At 43.3% G+C, this 20,162-nt stretch overlaps 1 protein-coding gene across 1 annotated transcript in view; it reads left to right on the top strand.

The window, feature by feature from the left end:
- LOC146856835 (uncharacterized) overlaps nt 1–20,162 on the top strand; it is a 499,318-nt gene that overhangs the window by 159,740 nt on the left and 319,416 nt on the right. The gene's annotated exons all lie outside the window — the stretch shown is intronic.

Genomic DNA, 20,162 nt, shown 5'->3' on the forward strand with positions numbered 1-20,162 from the left:
CAGGTAAATTTGTTCCCCAAACAGAGTGTGTATGTGATGCTCACCTACTACGTCCGTTTTGTAGTGCCGGTAGGAGTGGATAGGAGTTGGCACTCCCCCCACATCGCTTGCACTAGTGGTTTGGCCCTCTCTGTCATTGTGCATACTATGAGTAACGGATGCACGCCTGTGGAGAGCAGTGCATGCACTGTGAGTAACCAAGCCTGTGTGCCTGCCTGAGTTTGCATACTGGGGGTGTGGTCGTTTGTTGCCGATGAGATTACTCCCCCTAATGGTCAGTGGAGGCAAGGCAGCCCTGCTGGAGTACTTTCCATGAACTTGAGATAGCACAAGGGCACTATACTTAAGGGACAGATGAGTGTGCTGTGGTTCTTTCTTGAAGAGAAGTGGCGAACCAGCATCAATATAAACCAAGAGGTACATGTGAGCCTGGTGGCCAGGTGTGTGGGCAGAGTTATAGAGAACTCTTCCTAGATGCTGTATGAAAGCACAGCTATGCATCCCACATAGCGATAGCCCCAACCCTTAGCAACGTGAACTCACCTTTCTAGACATTGGCCAGCACAGTGACTGTGTCAGTTCAGTTCAATACACTTTATTTGGATTGTAAAACAACCATAAAAGCAATTGCATAATAAATAACATTCTTTAAAAATCAATTTAAAGAGACAAACCTTTCCTTACATTAATTGCTTTTAGATTGTATAATGCATCATAAAAAACATATTCCAGAATAAATAGCATTCTTTAAAAATCAACTTACAGGGACAATACCTTTCCTTACACTAATAGCTTTTAAAATGTATCATGCAACATAAAAACATATTCCAGGGTCATTCAGTGCAACGAGCAAATTTATAGCAGCATGATACGATCTCACATTATATTTGATAAAAAGTGGTTTCAGGTAAAATAGCCTAAAATACAGATAAAACTTACAAAAGAGCAAAAAGTGCACTGTGCTTTGTTTAGAAAGCTCATCGCAGGCACATAGTGTTAAATCTAGAGGACACATTTTCGTAACAGGGAAGGTGACTAGATGATGCACTATACCTAATCTCAATCTAGTCAATACATAATGGTGCGAAGATTTAGTCACAGTAATTAAATAATCTTGAATTCCACTGCCAGATTCAATTGTTTGATAAAATATAAAACTCGATTGTATCTCAATACCTTCCCTATGGGTTTCTCTTTTTTATGCCAGGAATAAATCCTTAATCTCCCGTTTGCTCAGGAAAGCCACCTGTCCCGGATTTACAAAAATCTGTATATTAAATAGTTTACTATATACATCATTAATATATGTTAACCATGGGATCTGGGATTTTTTCTCAAGAAGTAAGCAATCTTCAATAATAGATTTAGTAAAAATAGTCTCATCTTTAGCCTAAATAGATCTCCATCCCATCAGTGGCCGCATGGCAATTAAGTCTGTAAGGTATGTCAGATCCACCTCCTGGTGTATTAGTTCTGTAGAAGCTGAAGGCGGCAGGCTTAAGAGACGTTTTAAAAAGGCATTTTCTTCTTGTAATAGGGACAGGCAGCTGCAATGACCCCAAACCATGTAGGGCAGTAGTGACACATTGCGCCTTATATATTGTCAACATTCCCTTTACTGGGTGGTTGCCTAGTTTGGATGCAAATCTAAATACCCCATGAGCCCTCTTAGTCATCTTGGAGCGAACATTAGATACTTCCAAGTTCCATTTACCATTGCCACAATAGATTACCCTAAATAACAGCACGAGTTGACAGTTTGTACTGGGGTACTATCGATATAAAAGGTTTTACATTTCTTTGGTTCTGGGCCACATATCATGGTAAACATTCTAGTTTTGTTAATCAACAATTTCCGAGAGGCTATGCTGTGAATTTACTAAATTGACTGTGTCAAAGCATTGACAGCGCTGAATCTGCAACTCAGCACACAGGTGAACCCATATTATTATGCTCTGTTCTTATGTTGGTGAAACAAGGACAAAATGAGTCCATAGATTCCTTCTACACTCATCTACATCAGCTGGCAAGCATGTACGAATTTGTTAACATCTTCGAAGAACTGCATGCCCAAATCATTCAAGGGTGACACTCATCAGATCTCTGATAAGAGATTGAGGACAGCAAAATGCCCCTGACCACTATGCATACTCTTGGGCAAGCTCATGAACTCTCAGATGCAATAGCTGTACACATTTGATCCTCAGTAATGTTTAAAACCATCAAGACAGAGCCGAACTAACCCAGTGGAGAAGCCCATGCCATTTTCAAGAAACCACCAAATAGAAAGCAAAACAAGCTTTGCAGATACTGTGGTAACCTGCAACACCAAGGACCCCAATACCCAGCTACCAAAGTGGTACACCAAAAAGAGTTCATCTCAGCCTATTTTTTGAGACCAAGACTAAAGGCACCAACCTAATTGGCTGCATCGCTGCAGATCCCTAACACAGATACTTTGGGTTTATGGTACAGCAACAAGGTATTGTGCTGATGCTAGATTAATTACAGATGTGTTCCCTCGCAACGCTTTCCCGCTTGTAGGTTTTCTGTATGATGTTTTCGGGGTAGTTGCGATCTTGTAGCTTTTCTTTAAAAGCTTTTGCCTGTCTGATAAAGTTGGGGCTTTTTGTGAAATTTCTTCTAAGTCTGAGAAATTGGCCATATGGGATGTTTTCACGGAGGGCCTTGGGATCAAAGCTGCCAAATTTCAGCAGTGTGTTTTTGTCGGTGGGTTTTTAGTTGGTTCTGGTTCCCAGTTTCTCATTCTCCACATATATGGTGACATCCAGAAAAGTTATGGCTTCTTTTCTGTGTGTGTGTGTGTCTGAACTTGAGGTTGGGATCACAACTGTTGATCCATGTCATAATGAGGTCAATGGACGTATTGTCTCCTCTCTACACCACTAGGATGTCGTCAATATAGCGTTTCTAAAGTTGTATGTTATCTCTGAAAGGGTTACCATTGTGCAGGACATATTTAAACTCAAACACGTAAAGTCCAGCTACACTTGGGTCAAAGGTACTGCCCATCAATGTTCCGAAGGTTTGTAGGTAGATGTTACCTTCAAATCCAAAGAAATTTTCTTTAAGGGCAAGGCAGGCACACTCTATGATAAAGTGTTTTGGTGTCATAAAATCCCATTCTTTCTGGTCACAGTCTCTTTCTATTACTACTAGTGTGTCATCTTGTGCGAGACTCGTGTATAGCTTTCTCCCCAGGGCATTCTGTGAAAACCTCCCATATGGACAATTTCTCAGATTTACACAGAGACAACCGACTTTAACATACAGGCAAAAGCTTTTAAAGAAAAGCTATTGGATTGCAACTACCAAAAAACATCATACAGATAACCTACAAGCGGGAATGCAATCAAAACAGAGAAGGGCTGCTAGAACCATAGAAATGACAACACTACTCCCCTCACATGTGTGACAACATATAACACCATTTCCAATGAGGTAAAGAAAGTAATCAATAAACACTGTATGGAATCTGTGGGGGTTACCAGAAGTGACAGTTACTTCGCCTGTGGCACCTGCAGTGTCTGTCACCTGAAACGGACAACGAAGACCATAGAACTTGAACCAGGGAAGACTTGGACACTACTGTAACTCCATGAATGTGGTCTATCTGATCACATGCACCTGCCGTCTCAGATATGTGGGTATGACCATGAGGAAGATAAAAATCCAGATCAGTGAACACCCGCAGTAATGTAAGGTGTAAAAGGAACACAACAAAACTGAAGGATCATTTTCTGACCCAAGGGCACAAACCCAGTGACATGACCTGGGTAATTATTTACAAGCTAGACCATAACATGGACAACATAGAGAAACATCAATTTGAGAAGGAACAACAATGGATCTACAGAATAGCTACCCAATAAACGGGAATAAATGACAATATTTCTTGGAACACGATTCTGTAGCCTGATTGTCAACGGTAACCTGCCTGACATGAATTCAAGCAACAGATGAGAATCTGTGCCCTCTAGTGAAAATAATCTCCACTTTTAAGGATATATAAAAACAAACACCAGTTCCCCTATGAATAAGAAAATAGGATAATATATACATTCCCCTTTTTCCAGTGATTAAGACCAGTATTTTGCAAATATAGGAGAAAATAAATTGGATCTGTTATTTATATATCTAGGTCCAATATGGAGCAGCAAATTTATTTAGAAATAGTTGCACCACATTTCACTTTTACTATGGGTCCAAAAGATATGTGCTTCATTTTTTACAACCTATCATTGTTCGATCACCCGACTAGGAATCGAATTAGCCAGCTGTAGGGGAGGGCAAGGACTGCCCCGGGTTCCCATGGTTACCAATCAAACAAATACAAGGAACAACATCAAAGTAGTCCCCTTTGGGACGCGCTGCCAAAATGGAAACAAAACTCTTACAGCATAGACATACTGACATCCAGGTGACTGGGAGAGAGTACCTTACATGCCGCTTATGTTACCATGGTGACCAAAGGCACACACGCTATGATCTCACGCTCACAACGGCGTTTCGGGGTCAATACTCTAACCCTGGAGGATACAGCTGACAGCGCCACCGATAACCAAACGGGGGGCCCTCTAGCAATGAAACACATTACCGATCGGTATCATCCAATGAGCATATTCCACGACAGCCCCGCCCGTGAGCAGGTGAATCTGAAAAAAAAGGACTTAAGGTAAAAACCCTCAGGACTGCACAAGATGTGGGGCTTATGAGGAGGATTGATAGGTGCATTGGAGGGTAAGACACCTTGAGTAAGTAGGTGGGGAAAACTAGGGGGGGAGCCTGACCGCGTTTGCATAGACATTTCCTCTATTTTAAAATTGTTGCAATAAATAACCACTGCTTTGTGGTTTACAGAGTGTGACAACAGGGTACACCCCATAGGTGCATCCCATGTAGTGATCGACTACAATATTGCGAGTTAGTAATTCACAATATTGCATGCACATGAATTTACACACAGGTGCAAAATGCTATCAGCTGTTTAATTAATGTAGATATGCCCGTCATAAAGGAGAGGCATTTCCTCCTTTTTACATGATGTCTGGCCTGTGACTTGCTTGTCTAGATCACGTATGCTATATGTTAATGTGCACATCGTTTTCTAAGAATTTGGGCATACACTTCTAACTAAGAAAATGCAAAAACCAAGTTACTGATTAACGCAATGAAAAATTGTCTTATGTGGGTATTAGAAGCAGCGCAAGGAAGGCTGCAGACGGCCCCTTTATATGTCTACCTACATGGTAATAATACTTAGGTTTTCCTCATAATCTTATTTTTACAGAATTAGTCGCAAGAAATGACTCTCTCCATAACTGAATGGGTTTGTAAGTACAAACCTCCATTCCGCATGCTGTAGTGTGCATGCATGTATGATCTCTGTTCCTGACTAAAGTCACGTTGACCTTAGAGACACTTAGACCGAAGGCTGAAACATGCTGATATTGAGGAAAATTAGGATCAACTTAAGTCCCACAAGTATCCACCACTTTTTAAAAAAGTTGACCAGAACCTCTATTTTTAATCACCATTCACCATCACACACACTGCTGGGTGAGAGTTCTTTAAAAACACCCTGCGGGTTCCAAGGCATCTTAGCCTTAAGAATTATGAGAAATCCATCCTTCTAACTGTAGTTGAGTAGGTAGCTAACTATTTTTTGTTGTTGCTATATCAGTTAATTCTTTGCAAGGTGAACAAGTTATCTTTAACCTCTCACCCTGTTGTTTGATTACTCCCTGTGGCTGTCAGTGTGTGGCCCTCTGAAGGACTGCTGCATATGCCTCCTGCGTCAGTCGTAATAGCAGACACCCTACCAGGAATGTTTCTGCAGAATTATGCCCCCCACCCATGCCATCATTAGCTGATGTCGATGCTACTGCTGTTTTCGGCATCAGTACTTGCTGAGATTCCTTTCACTGCAGTCTCAGTGCTACAAAGACTATGAGTTGTGAGCCAAAGCTGGTTGTGGATGGTCCAGATGTCATGGTTTGAGTTCCTTAACCCCTTCGCCGCGGCGGGAATTCCGCCGCGGCACTGGGGGGTGCGGGGGGGCAGCGCGGTGGCGCTGTGCTCATGACGGAGCCGCTCCGTCATGAGCCACGGTTGAGCTGTGCTCATGACGGAACGGTTCCGTCATGACTCCGCCCAGTTGCGTTGTCCCCCCGCACAGGCGGGGAAACAGCGCCGCGTGGGCGGAGCGGCCGCCAACGGCCGTGGCATGACGGAACCGTTCCGTCATGAGCACACGGCAACCGTGGCTCATGACGGAGCGGTTCCGTCATGAGCGGGGAAGGGGTTAAGGAACCTGAGATGGCGGCATATACTGTTGGTTGACAGGGTTGGATTAGGATAGGACCGGGCGCCCTAAAAATAAGTGGCCCACATTTGCAGATTGCACTGTTTCGCAAATCACTGCTTCAGTGTTTTAAGTATTATGAAAAGAAAGGGAGGGGTTCTCTAAAAGTTTTCTTAACTTCATCAAGATTTAAACAATGCAAATGTTGCCTGCACTCTTCGTGGAGGGATTAGTTCACACTGGTGAACCACACCTGAATATAAGTGAGGCCACTTCTGCTCAGGTCCCTTTGTCCCTGCTCAATCTGCATATATTAATGGTCCGACCCAGAAAGAGACTGGGAATAACACCTCTGCCCTGTTGGAAACAGGTAGGTCAGAGGCTCATCTGCCTTCAAAAACGCCAATCAGGCCCCACTGGGCCGCGGGTGGCATCTGAACAGCACAGACACCGCCCAACCCGGTCACTACACTGCCCAAAATAGCGGCGCACAGCTGCAACTCAGACACCGGCCCATTGCCCGCCTTACCAATACTACCCTGTTGATTGACATGTCTCAGTTGTTCTTTTTGTGCCTCTCTACCTTATTGTTCCAATGTAAAGGTTCTAACGGTTAGGAGGAATGTAGTGTCGGTTGGAGTGGACAGGAGTTGGCACGTCCCCACGTCGCCGGCACTAGAAGTTAGGGTCTATATTTGTCATCATACATACTATAAATAAAGGGCACGCGCCTGTGTAGCGCAGTGCGTGAGGGTCTTGCGATGAAACAAAAGCGCCCCACAGGGTGCCTGCTCCTATTTGGTTTTGTAAACGCAGTTATATCATCTCACCCTCTCTGCTTTGCTTTTCCTCAGACCCCGGTGAATGCTTTCTGAATTCTTGGCCACGAATGGCCTTTGTATGTTTTTTGGGGTAAGTTAATAGAGCAATTTTCCTAAATCAAAAGGATTATCTTGACTAATCATTGGATCCATTAAGAAATGCAACACATTTCGAGCCATTTTTAAACAATCTGCGATTGATTAACGTCTGACATGGATTAAAGTTTTGTGGAGTTTTTTTTTTTTTTTTTTAAATCAGTCTGAGTGGAACTTCAGCCTTTTGTTGCTGCTCTTGTGGCCGCGTCCCTTTTGTCGCTCTAAGCCGCTTGCTGTTCGTACAGTTAAAGGTCACATTTAAAGATTTCTTCATCAATTCGAGCAATCAATCGCTTAAAAGCAGAAGCACTTAGTGTTCGCTGTACATTACCAAGCAATTTGATTCAAGACGAACTTGAAATTTAAGCAAATGATTTTTAACCGGGCTTATTTTTAGTCTGGGGGACGACGGAAGCAGAACGGTGCGATAGATCGTAAAGTGCCTTTTAACTTGTTACAACTCACTTTGTCCAAATGGATCCTTTGGGGAGCATATGCGCGTCTGCTCGATGGTTTCCAAGCTGTAGTTGCTTCATTCATTTGCTTCGTTAACAATCAATTTTTAGCACTCAGTTACGGCGCGGGGAAAAGGGCTAATGGAAGTCTGGCTGCGCCGTCCGCGCGCATGACATTATTAGACAGTGACTGGGAGATTATCTGCCTTCACAGGCGGCGGCTAATTCAACAGGACTCTCAGCCCGGCTCTCTCCTTGGGCAGCACTCGTTTCCAAGAGAGAGCGGCAATGGCCCTTCTAATGAGGCATTTCAGATTATCAATTAAGAGATGCGAAAATACGTTTTTTCTTTTTTTGTAATGTGTTCCTAATCAGTTCCTCCTGCAGTTTCTCTCAGTAAAAGGTGCTTCAACCCAGGGGTATTAGTTAAATGAATTGACTGGAAACTGTTGGGAATTACATTTGATGCATTACACAACGCAGCCTTATTAAAGAGTTCAGTTATGTCACTTGTGTATATGTTATATTCTGTGCTATGCTATGTGGTATTTTATGTTAGTGGCATTTGTACATTTGTAAGCACACTGTGCCATAGTGGGCCTTCGTAACACTGTTTTTCAACCATTGCCTTCCGCAGGTATCAGGGATGTCCATCTTAGATCAGAGTTTGCATGATCTTGTGATGGTATATTTGGGAGTTGTGTATGTCTCAAGGCGGGGTGGCAATATCTAATTCAGAAAATATGTGGGGCATGTTTTTTTGTTGTGGGAGAGGTGTAGCCAAACTTAACCAGCCACTTAACACATATCTCCGTTTGGTAACGTTCACAAAGCCCAGATGTCAGAGGTACTCTAAATGTAGAGTATATTTTTAACAATTTGGCATCTTATTGGGAGTATATTTCCAATTAACCTTATTTTGGAAGAGTTATATCTGAGTCAACTTATATTTTTCCTACAACACTTTTTTTTAGTTTACATTAGTGTAAAAAATTGGTAAATATCACATCAATCAAATAATATACAGACAGTAAATAAGTAAAACAACCCTATTTTGTTAGTATACAATCATCAATTAATATTTTCTATTAAACATGCTCACACATGCACACACTCTCTTTAACTTTGCCATACTCCCTATTCACTGGCTCTATCTATCTATCTATCTATCTATCTATCTATCTATCTATCTATCTATCTATCTATCTATCTATCTATCTATCTATCTATCTATCTATCTATCTATCTATCTATCTATCTATCTATCTATCTATCTATCTATCTATCTATCTATCTATCTATCTATCTATCTATCTATCCATCTATCCCATCCATCCATCCATCTATCCATCCATCTATCTATCTATCTATCTATCTATCTATCTATCTATCTATCTATCTATCTATCTATCTATCTATCTATCTATCTATCTATCTATCTATCTATCTATCTATCTATCTATCTATCTATCTATCTATCTATCTATCTATCTATCTATCTATCTATCTATCTATCTATCTATCTATCTATCTATCTATCTATCTATCTATCCCATCCATCCATCCATCCATCTATCCATCCATCTATTCATCTATCCATCTATCCAATATCAATCAATTACCTTTATTCGATCTTCCAGAGGCGGATCATAAAAGATACACACAAATAAAAGATCATGCTACATAATGCACACATGTTAAAAAACGACCACAATTAAAAAGAAGAACTCATTGTGTTGATTTACATTTGATAAAATGACAGTGTGTAAAATGTAGTTCCAGGAGCATCAAATCTAATATAAAAATGATCACGCATGTTAAAAGCAACCACACATAAAAAGAAGAGGTCATTATGTTGGTTTACATTAAATAAAGTGACAAGTGCAATACATTTGATTCCAGGAGCATCATATCTAGTATGACAGTGTGCCGAATGAATGAAGGTTGCGAGCAATAATATTCACTTAGAGGTGCAAGATCAACAGTAGTTATTAGACAAGCATTTGCAATGCATTAGGTCTCGCAGTTACACGAGTTAAAGCTATTGGCATTGTAAATGACAATGCCAATAGGCATTGTTATTTGCAATGTCAATAGCTCAAACTCGCGTAAATGCGAGACCTAATGCATTGCAAATGCTTGTCATGATAGCAAATGCTCTGGCAGCACAGGGGGTTTCTCCATCACATCGTCAGATTAGCAGCGACATAACGGATTCATTGCTGACACTGACGGATGTGGACGCGACGTCGAGGCTCGAACCCTGGTTTCCTGCACCAGAGGCGGCAGCACAGCCGACGGACCACATCCTCTCCCCTAATGTGCAGGTATGGATGGGCCTGCAGTCTGAGCAGCCTGCAAACTCTGGAAAGGGTCCAATAAGAGAGACTTCAACAGCAAACTATAGCAAAGTGCCTCAAAGTGCGCCAAAGAGAGCTCAGAGTCTAAGATAGGTTGGCTCGGCCTTTGCCCCTGGCACTTTGGGTAAAATGAGAACAAACTCCAGATGTGCACTTATAGAATGCTCAACATCGGCTGCTTGGGCCCTCGAGATGTTTGCTTCTGCACAGCTGCCTCCAGCTTGCTTATTGCACGTGTGTGAATAAGCACTCGCACCCGACAGGTGTCTATGTTCATTCATTTATTAATCCGTTGTGTGCAACAAGCTCATTCCGTTCGTTGCATCTGCGCCTCGTTTAAAAAGCACATGTCCAACGATCTCCTTAACGAGGGAGAAGACGGGGTTTCCCAAGCAGTAAGAATTTTACATTCCTCTCTTTCTTCTGGGCGCTTTTCTCTCCCGGCCTTGCTATTTTCCCATCTAATATACCCTCATGATTGAAAACCAGGTGAACAGATAACATCAACGGTGGGGGGAAAGTAAGCGGTGGGAGTGTGACGGCAGTCCGTGGAGGGAGCGCTGCTGTGAGTGATCCATGGGGTGGAAGGGCCTGGATGCTGATAAGGGGGCTGGCACTGGGCCACGCTGCATTCGCTGCAAGTCTGGGCTCCCGCACTCCGAAAGATGAGGAAATCGGAAAATATTCCGAGAAGCAGACAGCTGACGGGAGCGAGAGGGAGGGAGCGAAGGAGGCTGCACAAGTACTGGCCACACTCGAAAAAAAAAAAAACTCCACCAGGTGAACAGATAACATCAACGGTGGGGGGAAAGTAAGCGGTGGGAGTGTGACGGCAGTCCGTGGAGGGAGCGCTGCTGTGAGTGATCCATGGGGTGGAAGGGCCTGGATGCTGATAAGGGGGCTGGCACTGGGCCACGCTGCATTCGCTGCAAGTCTGGGCTCCCGCACTCCGAAAGCTGAGGAAATCGGAAAATATTCCGAGAAGCAGACAGCTGACGGGAGCGAGAGGGAGGGAGCGAAGGAGGCTGCACAAGTACTGGCCACACTCGAGAAAAAAAAAAACTCCCGGGTCTGATCAAGAAAGGAGCTGGAAAAATGCGCCTGGGTCCGTCCCCTCCTCCCTCTCCGGTGACAGTTAGAGCAGGATGAGGAACGAGAAGGGAGGGGGGAATGTGAGCAACAGAGGAGCCCGCAAAAGTGAAAGTGATCGTGTTTACGATCCCCACGGAGGAAAGACACATGGCGCTGCGCGCGTGCACGTTCACGTGCACTGTAGCTTTAGGCCACGGCAGCACTTTGAGAAGCCCAGATATAAAATGTCTCTTCGAGCCTTTGGCTCGCGAGACCTAAAAAAGGATGCAAAAACTTTTTTATCAGAACAGCATACTCCTTCTTTTAGCTAAAATTCACTTCAGAAACCTAGCAACTGCATAGCAAACATTAAAGTCGTTAAGTTACAATAAATAAAATAGGGTGGCTTGGCTCTTGGAGAATTTGTGTCTGCGTAGCAAAGGTAATAAAAACTTTATAGCAGACGTCAAATAAAATTGACAGAAGAAAACTAAGTGTAAAATGGTTTTACTAGATTGCTCATCACATGGGCAGGTACCAATAGTGCCTGAGGAGTACTAGCCTAAGGGCAAACATATTAACCAGCAGATGGAGCCTAGCCTGAATCTTGCCAACAGTGTTCTTTCAAAAACGTTGGCCACGTTGAATAAATACAGGGAAATTGTTGAGTGCGCTTGAATAATACAGTAATTTCTGACTAAAGGTTTGGACACTTCCGTTAGTTCCCTAGTGGCTTGTTTGTGCTTATGAAAACTGACCTGGACCAAATTGTTGTCCTTTTTTTGGATAGACTCTGGATGCTCAAACAAATGGGCACAGCTGAGAGCCGGGAAGCAGTTTTTAATATATTGTAGCCATGGGATGGGCAAACCGTGAGCACAAGTTAAACAGTCTCTAATGACTGCCCGGTTAAGTTCAGCTTCTTTATTCAACCAAATTGAGCACCAAAGAGCCAAAGGGGCAGCATTGATCGTGTCTTGGATGTACTCCATGCCTAGCTCCAGGTGTAGTGGGAAATGCGGGGTTGAAGGAAGAACGCCTAGTATCCAGCGACAGAATCTGTTCTCCGTCTGCATCGCATGTACATCCCTGCATCCCCAGATACCCATTCCATATGTTAAAATCAGCAGGCATTTCCGGTTATATAAATAGGAGCCATAGGCTTTTTACCAGTTAACTTCGCAAGTAAGGAAGTGGTACCTACAGCTTGGGTATATCGGAATATTCTGTTTTTAATACAAGTGAGCCAAATGCAACCATCATCAAACTCCAAGCGTAAGTAGGGGAAGCAGCTAACCCTATCTAAAGTTTTGCCATCGATATTTAGGGTACGGGTTTTAGTGTTTCTTGGGCCTCATACCATAGTAAATGTTTTCATAAATTTTGGCTCCAGGGCCAGGTCTCTCATGAAGCTGCCATTGGCCGTCTTGCCAGGAGAACCGCATCATCAGCATATAACAGTGCGGGCACAGCCTATTTCTCCACATACGGAACGTCCGCCCCAACAGATCCAAAGGTTTTCTCCAAATCATTCGTACAAAGGAGAAAAGGGATTGGGGCAAGGACGCAACCTTGGCGCACCTCACCCTTGATGCTGAAAGGCTCTGTGCATTCGCCAGCGCTACCAAACCTAACTGTTGCTGTGAGATCGTGATGGAGGAACCTTGAAAATGTAACCAGCCCCGCATCAACACCTATACTCTCTAAAATAATCTACAGTGTAGTCAAAAGCGCTTGAGAAATCCATAAATGCCAAATGGGTCAAGACTCCCTTGGCGTATTTGTATTTTGCCACAATAAGATGGAGATTGAGGCACTGTTCAATAGTACCAAGCCCCTTTGTGAACCCATACTGACTTGGGGAAAATATACTATTATTATTAATACAGTCAAGTAGGCGGTCCAGAACTACTCTCCCAATAATTTTAGCTGTGGAGTCTAGGTTGATATTGGGTGATAGCAGTTGACGTCCTGCACAGTTCCTTTTTTTTAAACGGGACAATTATTGATGAGCGGCACGACCTGACTACTGATAGAGTTAAATACTGAAGTAAGGACCGGAGTCCAAAATCCTGGGTCCTCCCTTATTAGATCAAGTGGGATACCATCCGGTCCCGGAGCCTTCTTACATCTACTATCTACAATCGCTTTAAGGACCTTGTCCTCTCTAATCACAAGGCTTGGACACAATGGAATCATCGACAAGGATGCTTCATCGGCCCTGCTGTCAGTTGAATACAACCCAGGGAAATGCGCCAACCAGGCCTCAGCCGAGATATGGACTGTTACTTTATCTTGAGGTGATATGGGGGATAAAACAGACCACACAGCTTTCCAAAAAGCTTGTGGGTCCTTTGATTGACAGGCTCCAACTATGGATTCCTATTTCTCCTCCTTCATGGCCAATTTCATTCTCTTTACTGCATGCTGGTATATCTTTCTACTGGCTATAATAGCACTCTTGTCTCTAGGGGATTGCTTTAAGGTCTTGCGTAAGGAATCGTTTGTCGCTCTACATTATATATGTATGTGTATATATATATATTCACTTAAAAAACCATAGGTTTCACACACGTTATAGTTAGGAATTAGCATTTAAAAAACCTTGCAAATTCACTTAAAAAAACATAGGTTTCACACAGGTTATAGTTAGGTGGACATTTCACTCGTAAAAAAACAATGAAATTCCCCCGTTATAGTTAGTTCAGATAACTATAACTCGCGCGCCCGCAATCCACTGCTCATGACGTCACATATTACATCACTCATGACATGGTCAGTGGCATCACTCATGACATCACTGATGACATCATCCTTGTGATAGAGTGGCGGTTGGATAACAAATAGCACGGGTCTGACTTTCAGGCTATGGTTGAGCTATATATTTTTCACAAGGAGGCCTGCAGTAATACTGCTAACTGGACATGAAAAGAGGAAGAGCAAGAGAGTAGGAAGAAATGAACGAGAGGATGCATGAAGGGAGAGTGTCTGTGAGAAAGAGAGAGATAAAGAGCGAGAAAGAGAGGGTTATTGGGAGAAATTAAAAATAAAGAGGCTGTCCAAGAGGGACAGAGAGAGGGAGAGAAAAAAAGAGAGAGGTTTAAAGAGAAATGATAGCCAGCAGAAGAGAGTGAAAGAGGAGGAGAAGAAAGAGGGAGGGGCAAGAAAGAGACATAAAAAACTGGTAGAGACTGAGAAAGAGGGAAGGGTAAAAGAGAGAGAGGAGGATGAGCGTGCAGGACATACTTCAGTGAAGCTGAGTCTATAGCGCTGGAACTGCTGGTTTCACAGAGTGAACCAAAGCGTTAGAGAGGCCATTAAGTATCTGGTACTTGTGTGTGAGGAGAGGAGAGGAGCTGACAGTGCCAGAGCAGTGCAGCCATCCCATTCATGAACTGGAATGGGTGAGCTGTATCGGCTCTTCCACTAAATGTGAGAGTGGTGTGCAGGGAAGCACATTCAGCAAGAGGTGGAAGGGGGCGGAAGGCCAAGTGACGGTGAGGATTATAAAAACCCCAGTCCAGTCTATGCGCTTGGTGGCCAAAGGACTACATTGATCAAGGCCAAATGCAGAAACATGATGTTCTAAAGCACTCCTGAAACCAAGCCAAAATTAACCCCACTAGAGCCAAGAGAGAGAGGTTTCTGCACCACTGCCAAGGATGGCATGTTACTGGGCACTGTTGTGCTTGAGGCGTGTCTGACTTCGAGTAAAGATGATTAAAAGCATGCTTTGGTCATTTTGTTAAACATTTAATCAGGGAGTACATAACAGTAGGAGCAGGATATAAAGGGGTGGGTTCTGATTTTTAAGCTAAATATCTTTAATCCGTTTGGGAATTGTGCAACTCTTTGGTCTTAAACTAAACATGAGGCAGGAGGATGCTGGAAAAAAAACTATGCAGAGCTCTTCTAGTGCGCTTTTGTCTGTTATGGCAAATTACCTCAATAGTAAGGTAGCTCAGTGAACAATGCACGCATTGTAGAGATCTTCCTGTAACCTAAAGGGCATCTGTAATTTGGCATGCATACTAAGACTCGTTTCAGACTTGTATTTTTGAAGGAGGGGGAAAAGTAGCTGGTGAGAAATCCAAAGAGTTTAAATGGGCAAGTGTCATTTACATGCCTATATTTTTGACATACTTTATTTAAAATGGAGTTTTCTACCTGATGTTCGCGTGTTAAATTGCTATCCTGAATGGTAGTACAATTTTGACATTTCAGTATTGACTTAACTAAGGTAAATATTTTGTTGTTTACACAAGGACAGCATCAAATTTAATTATATGAAGTTTTTGGAGAAAGTTTTACTGTGGTCATCAAAACTAGCTGGTTACCACATTCAAAGGTTACTCTGATAAAGTTAATAAACACACGCTCATTTACAACCCATCTTGACAAATAATGTATCTCCAGATTGGCTTGTGGCTTGTGTCATCTTTCATGTTGTTTTGTGTATGTATGTAGTCGCTCGCAGCACAACCCTAGTGGTCGTGATATTGTCTCAGGCTTCTTGTGATTCAGAACAGGCACCTAGCACTATGGGAGAGAACGATAAGTGTGATCTTGCTAAACTAGCAGGTTGTGTTTGAATAGGAGAGCAGCTGAACCGCACAAAAGCAGGCTTGTCCTTAAGTGCCAATGGTGTTGCGGAAGTGCAAATGCAAAGTATATAAACACAGATCTAGACTGACAGAAATAACCAGCAGAACAGCAAATGTGTTTCTATAAACCTTTTTCTAGTTTCCCTGAGAAGGTAACATTGGAAATCAGATTTATTGGTCCTGAAAGGCAGATCTGCACAGCCATATATGAATATATACCTTTAATGTCCGCGTTGCCAGTCAGACTCCTTCCAAAAATGTTTGTTTCGTTTAGCTCATTTTGATGATATGTGTTGTGACCTTTCCCCATATTTTTCGAAGTCTCTGTGTGTAAGCAACCGTTCCTACACTGCGAGGGATGTGACATCGCCATCTGTACTAAACGATCTTCTTTGTCTGAAACCACATAATTTGGCTCATTATGTTACTGCTTTGGACGTGTTGTTTGTCTGCCTGTTGAGTCACAGTATACTCTAGCACAACAGTATGCTTCTGTAAAGCTGTTTGAACATACATGGGATTTGTAGTTTGTTATGGTTATCGTATAGTTGTGTTTTTCTAAAAATACTTACAGTTATATGGGTTTTGTTTTCTGCCTTATGGTAGGACCATGGACGCTCTCAGACTACAGAGATATTTTTATTAAAAGATCACCAGAGGCTCCATAATATGCATAATAGTATCAGCCTGTGTTAAGAGTTACAGGCTAAAATTATTTTGCGCCATAATGATGCCCTTACTGCAATTGCTTTATTGACCTACTAGCTTTTTCAAATTTGCTTGAGAATGCACCACTTGCCCACTCTTTTCAAAATTTTCCCCGGGTGTGAAACCCCCCAATCCTCCTTATGACAGTCGGACTAGCTAGCCACAGGGCACTCATCCAAAACTTTTACGGCTTACCACTTTCAAATGTCACCAGCCGCCACTGATAGCTACTTGCTGTAACTTGGCAGTAGCAGTCACAGCAAACACTCTGCGTTTCGTCTGTTTCCAGCAGGCAGGGGAATAGAAAAAAGGATTTCTCCAGCACAGAGGGAGCTGCCTTTTAGCAGCTCCTCCAATGCAGCAGCAATGCTGGCTCCCCCAGGAGGCAGAGAGCCAGCAGGGACCCTGGGGTCCTTGAGGCTCCCCCTCTGTCCTGGGGGAAAAGAGCAGCAAGAGGCAAAATAAATGTGAGAAACGCGCAGAAAGAGACAGAATAAACGTCCGGAACGAGCAGAAAGAGGCAAAATAAAGCTCATAGAGGAGTAGAATAAAGGTCAGAAATGGGCAAAAAGAGTCAGAATAAAGGCCAGCACCGAGCAGAAAGAGGCCAAATCAAGGGGGGTCAAACATGCAAAAAGAGTCAGAACAGAGGTCATAACAAGCAGAAAGAGGCAAAATAAAGGTGTGAAACGAGCAGAAAAAGGCAGAATAGTGTCAGCAACGAGCAGAAAGAAGCCTGATAAAGGTGAGGAGTGAGCAGAAAGTGGCAGAATAGAAGTCCGAAATGAGCAGCAAGAGGCAAAATAAAGGTCAGAAACGAGCAGAAATAGGCAAAATAAAGGTGTGAAATGAGAGGAGAGAGGCAAAATAAAAGTAAGTAATGAACAGAAAGATGCCAAATAATTGACAGAAAGGAGCAGCAAGAGGCAAAATAAAGGTCAGAAACGAGAAGAAAGAGCAAAATAGAGATCAGAAACGAGCTTAAAGAGGCAAAATAAAGGTTAGAAACTAGCAGAAAGAGGCAAAATAGAGACCAGAAACCAATAGAAAGAGGCAAAATAGAGATCGGAAACGAGCAGAAAGAAGCAAAATAATGTTCAGAAATTAGCAGAAAGATGCCCCCACTGACCCTCAGCAGCCAAGGGGAATTCATCCCCCAACCAGTAGTGCGCCAGGAGGTGTGATTGCAGAGTGGTTGAGAAAGGGGACGGGGCCTCCCACTAGGTCTCAGCAGTCACGCTGTGGGGGACTTACTGGTGGCAAAAGTAGAAGTTCATTGCCCTCCGCGACCAAGGGGACTTCATCCCGCAACCAGTAGTGCACCAGGAAGTGCATTTGCAGAGTGGCTGAGAAAGGGGGCGGTGCCTCCGCTGAGGTCGAAGCAATTCCGCTGTGAGGGACTTAATGATGGTAAAAGGGGTTCTTGGCCCCTATCTACTCTCAGCATTCAAGGGGACTTAATTAGGGGTGGGGTAGTAATACTCTGCTTGCTCACATAACTCATCGTTTTTCGGTAACTGCATGGAATTCAGCTGAGTCAAACTCTGAGAGTTCCACCCAGGCCTAGCAAAAAGAGGAAAAATAAAGGTCAGCAACAAGCTGGAAGAAGCAAAATAAAGGTCATAAGTGAGCAGAAAAAAGGCAGAAAACTAGCAGAACCCACTCAGGCACACACTCGGTGAGACACTCATGCACTCACTCATATATCCACTGAGACACTCATGCACTTACTCACACACTCAGTCTCAAAAGTTACAAGTTACAGTTGGGAAATAACATTAAAAAAAGTAGAAATTCACTGGAAAAGTCAAAGTTTACATGGACGTTATAGTTATGAAATATAGAATTAAACAAACCTTAGAAATTCACAGAAAAAGCCAAAGATTACAGGGACAGTATAGTTAGGAAATATAATTGAAAACACCTTAGAAATTCACTGAAAAAATTAAAGGTTAGAGGGAAGTTATAGTTAGTCTCAGATTTCACTCATACAAAACTACTGGAATTCAGTAGTTGTAGTAACCTGAGCTAACTATAACTTGCGATCCTACAATGCACTGCTTATGACCTCACATATTACATCACTCATGACATGGTTAGTGACATCACTCATGACATCTCAAATGACATCCTCTACAGAACCATTCATACACCCACTCACACCCAGGGCCGGCTCTAGGGCGGTGCGATCGGTGCCACCGCACTGGCTTGGGGTGGGGCGTAATTTTTTAAAGTATATTATCCTTTTAAAAGCACCTCGTTTCTTGCCTCCTGCAATTGTCGGGCATCAATTAAAATGTCAAGATAACTCCAGCGATTTATCGTCTTCCTGGTCCTGCGCCGGTGTTGTTTAAATCCTGTGGTATCATAAATGTAAACAAATAAGGGCTTCTGATTGCCCAAAAGAGGTTTTTCTCCCATTGGCCTTTTTTGGTTAACTGGACGGGTCTGCAGGACTGAACTATCTAATTGGCTGGCCGCAACTTAAAGAAAAATGTTGCAGCCACCGTTATAGGCCAAAGGGACTCTATCTTCGCTTCCTAAAATTGTAAAAAATAAAATACAATTATACATATAAGGAGGCAGAGTAGGGTCTCTCTGACCCACTGGCACTCGATGCGGGACCCAGAGGGACACATTTATTTTTGTATCACTGTACTTCCATAGGCCGAAGCATGGTCCTCCTTTAAGATATTGCAGTACTCACACGGAAGCCGTACTGCAGGACCATGCAGGCTTCCCTGGGTGAAGCTTTCATAGTCCTGCAGTATCAGGGAGGTCACGCTTGGGCATCAGTACTGCAGGAGTGCAGTGATTCTATAAAAATCAAAAGAAAAATACTTGGAGGTTGAGGGTCTCTGGGGGTATTGGCATCCGCATGGGCATTTGACACAGGGCCTGCGGCCAGTCCCCGCTGCACATGGCCAGGGTTTGGGCATCCGTAGGGGGGTTTGTTTGCAGGGCCTGGCCCCCAGGCAGATGATAAGGTTGGGTGCCCACAGGGTTGTGTGCAACCCCAAACTGTGCACGGCCAAAGATCAAGAATGGGGGGGGAGGGGTGTTGGTATCCTAGAGGGGGGTTGGGTTCCCATGTGGCTGGAGTTGGGTTCTCGCAGGGAATTGGCTGTAGATCTTGTGGCCTACCCAATACTCTTGCTTGGTGGACGGTGTGTGCTCGTAATGGTTGGGTGCACGGCGTGGCTTAAGCTGTGCTCAGCGGTAGAGGTGGATGAATATGATAAAAAAACTCCATGAATTCACTGAAAAAGCAAAAGGTTAAAGTGACATTATAGTTGGGTATGGTAATAAGATTTCAGCTTACGCTAAGAAAACCCGAGAAATTCACTGGAAAAAACAAAGTTAAAGACACACTTCTAGTTAGCTGTTGAAATAACACAAAAACAAATGTCTAAAAAATCAGTTTTCCCTATTGACTGGCTGTTGAAGGCAGGCTCATCCCAGGCTGTCGTCTCCTCCCTCCAGACTACGGCAGACTTCATGCATTCGCTGGGGTTCACTATCAACATGCCAAAGTCACACCTGACTCCCTCTCAGATGCTTCCTTTTATTGGAGCTGTTTTCTACTCCCGCACTGCAAGTCTAGGATATTCAGGCTATGAAACCGATGTTTCAGCCTCTATCCTGGATTTTGTTGAGACTGAATCTCAGGCTGCTGGGCCTCATTGCCTCTTGCATGCTGCTTGTGACTCATGCCCGTTGGG

The sequence above is a fragment of the Triturus cristatus genome, chromosome 3_2, assembly GCF_964204655.1.
Source record: "Triturus cristatus chromosome 3_2, aTriCri1.1, whole genome shotgun sequence".
In the NCBI taxonomy this organism is placed as follows: Eukaryota; Metazoa; Chordata; class Amphibia; order Caudata; family Salamandridae; genus Triturus; species Triturus cristatus.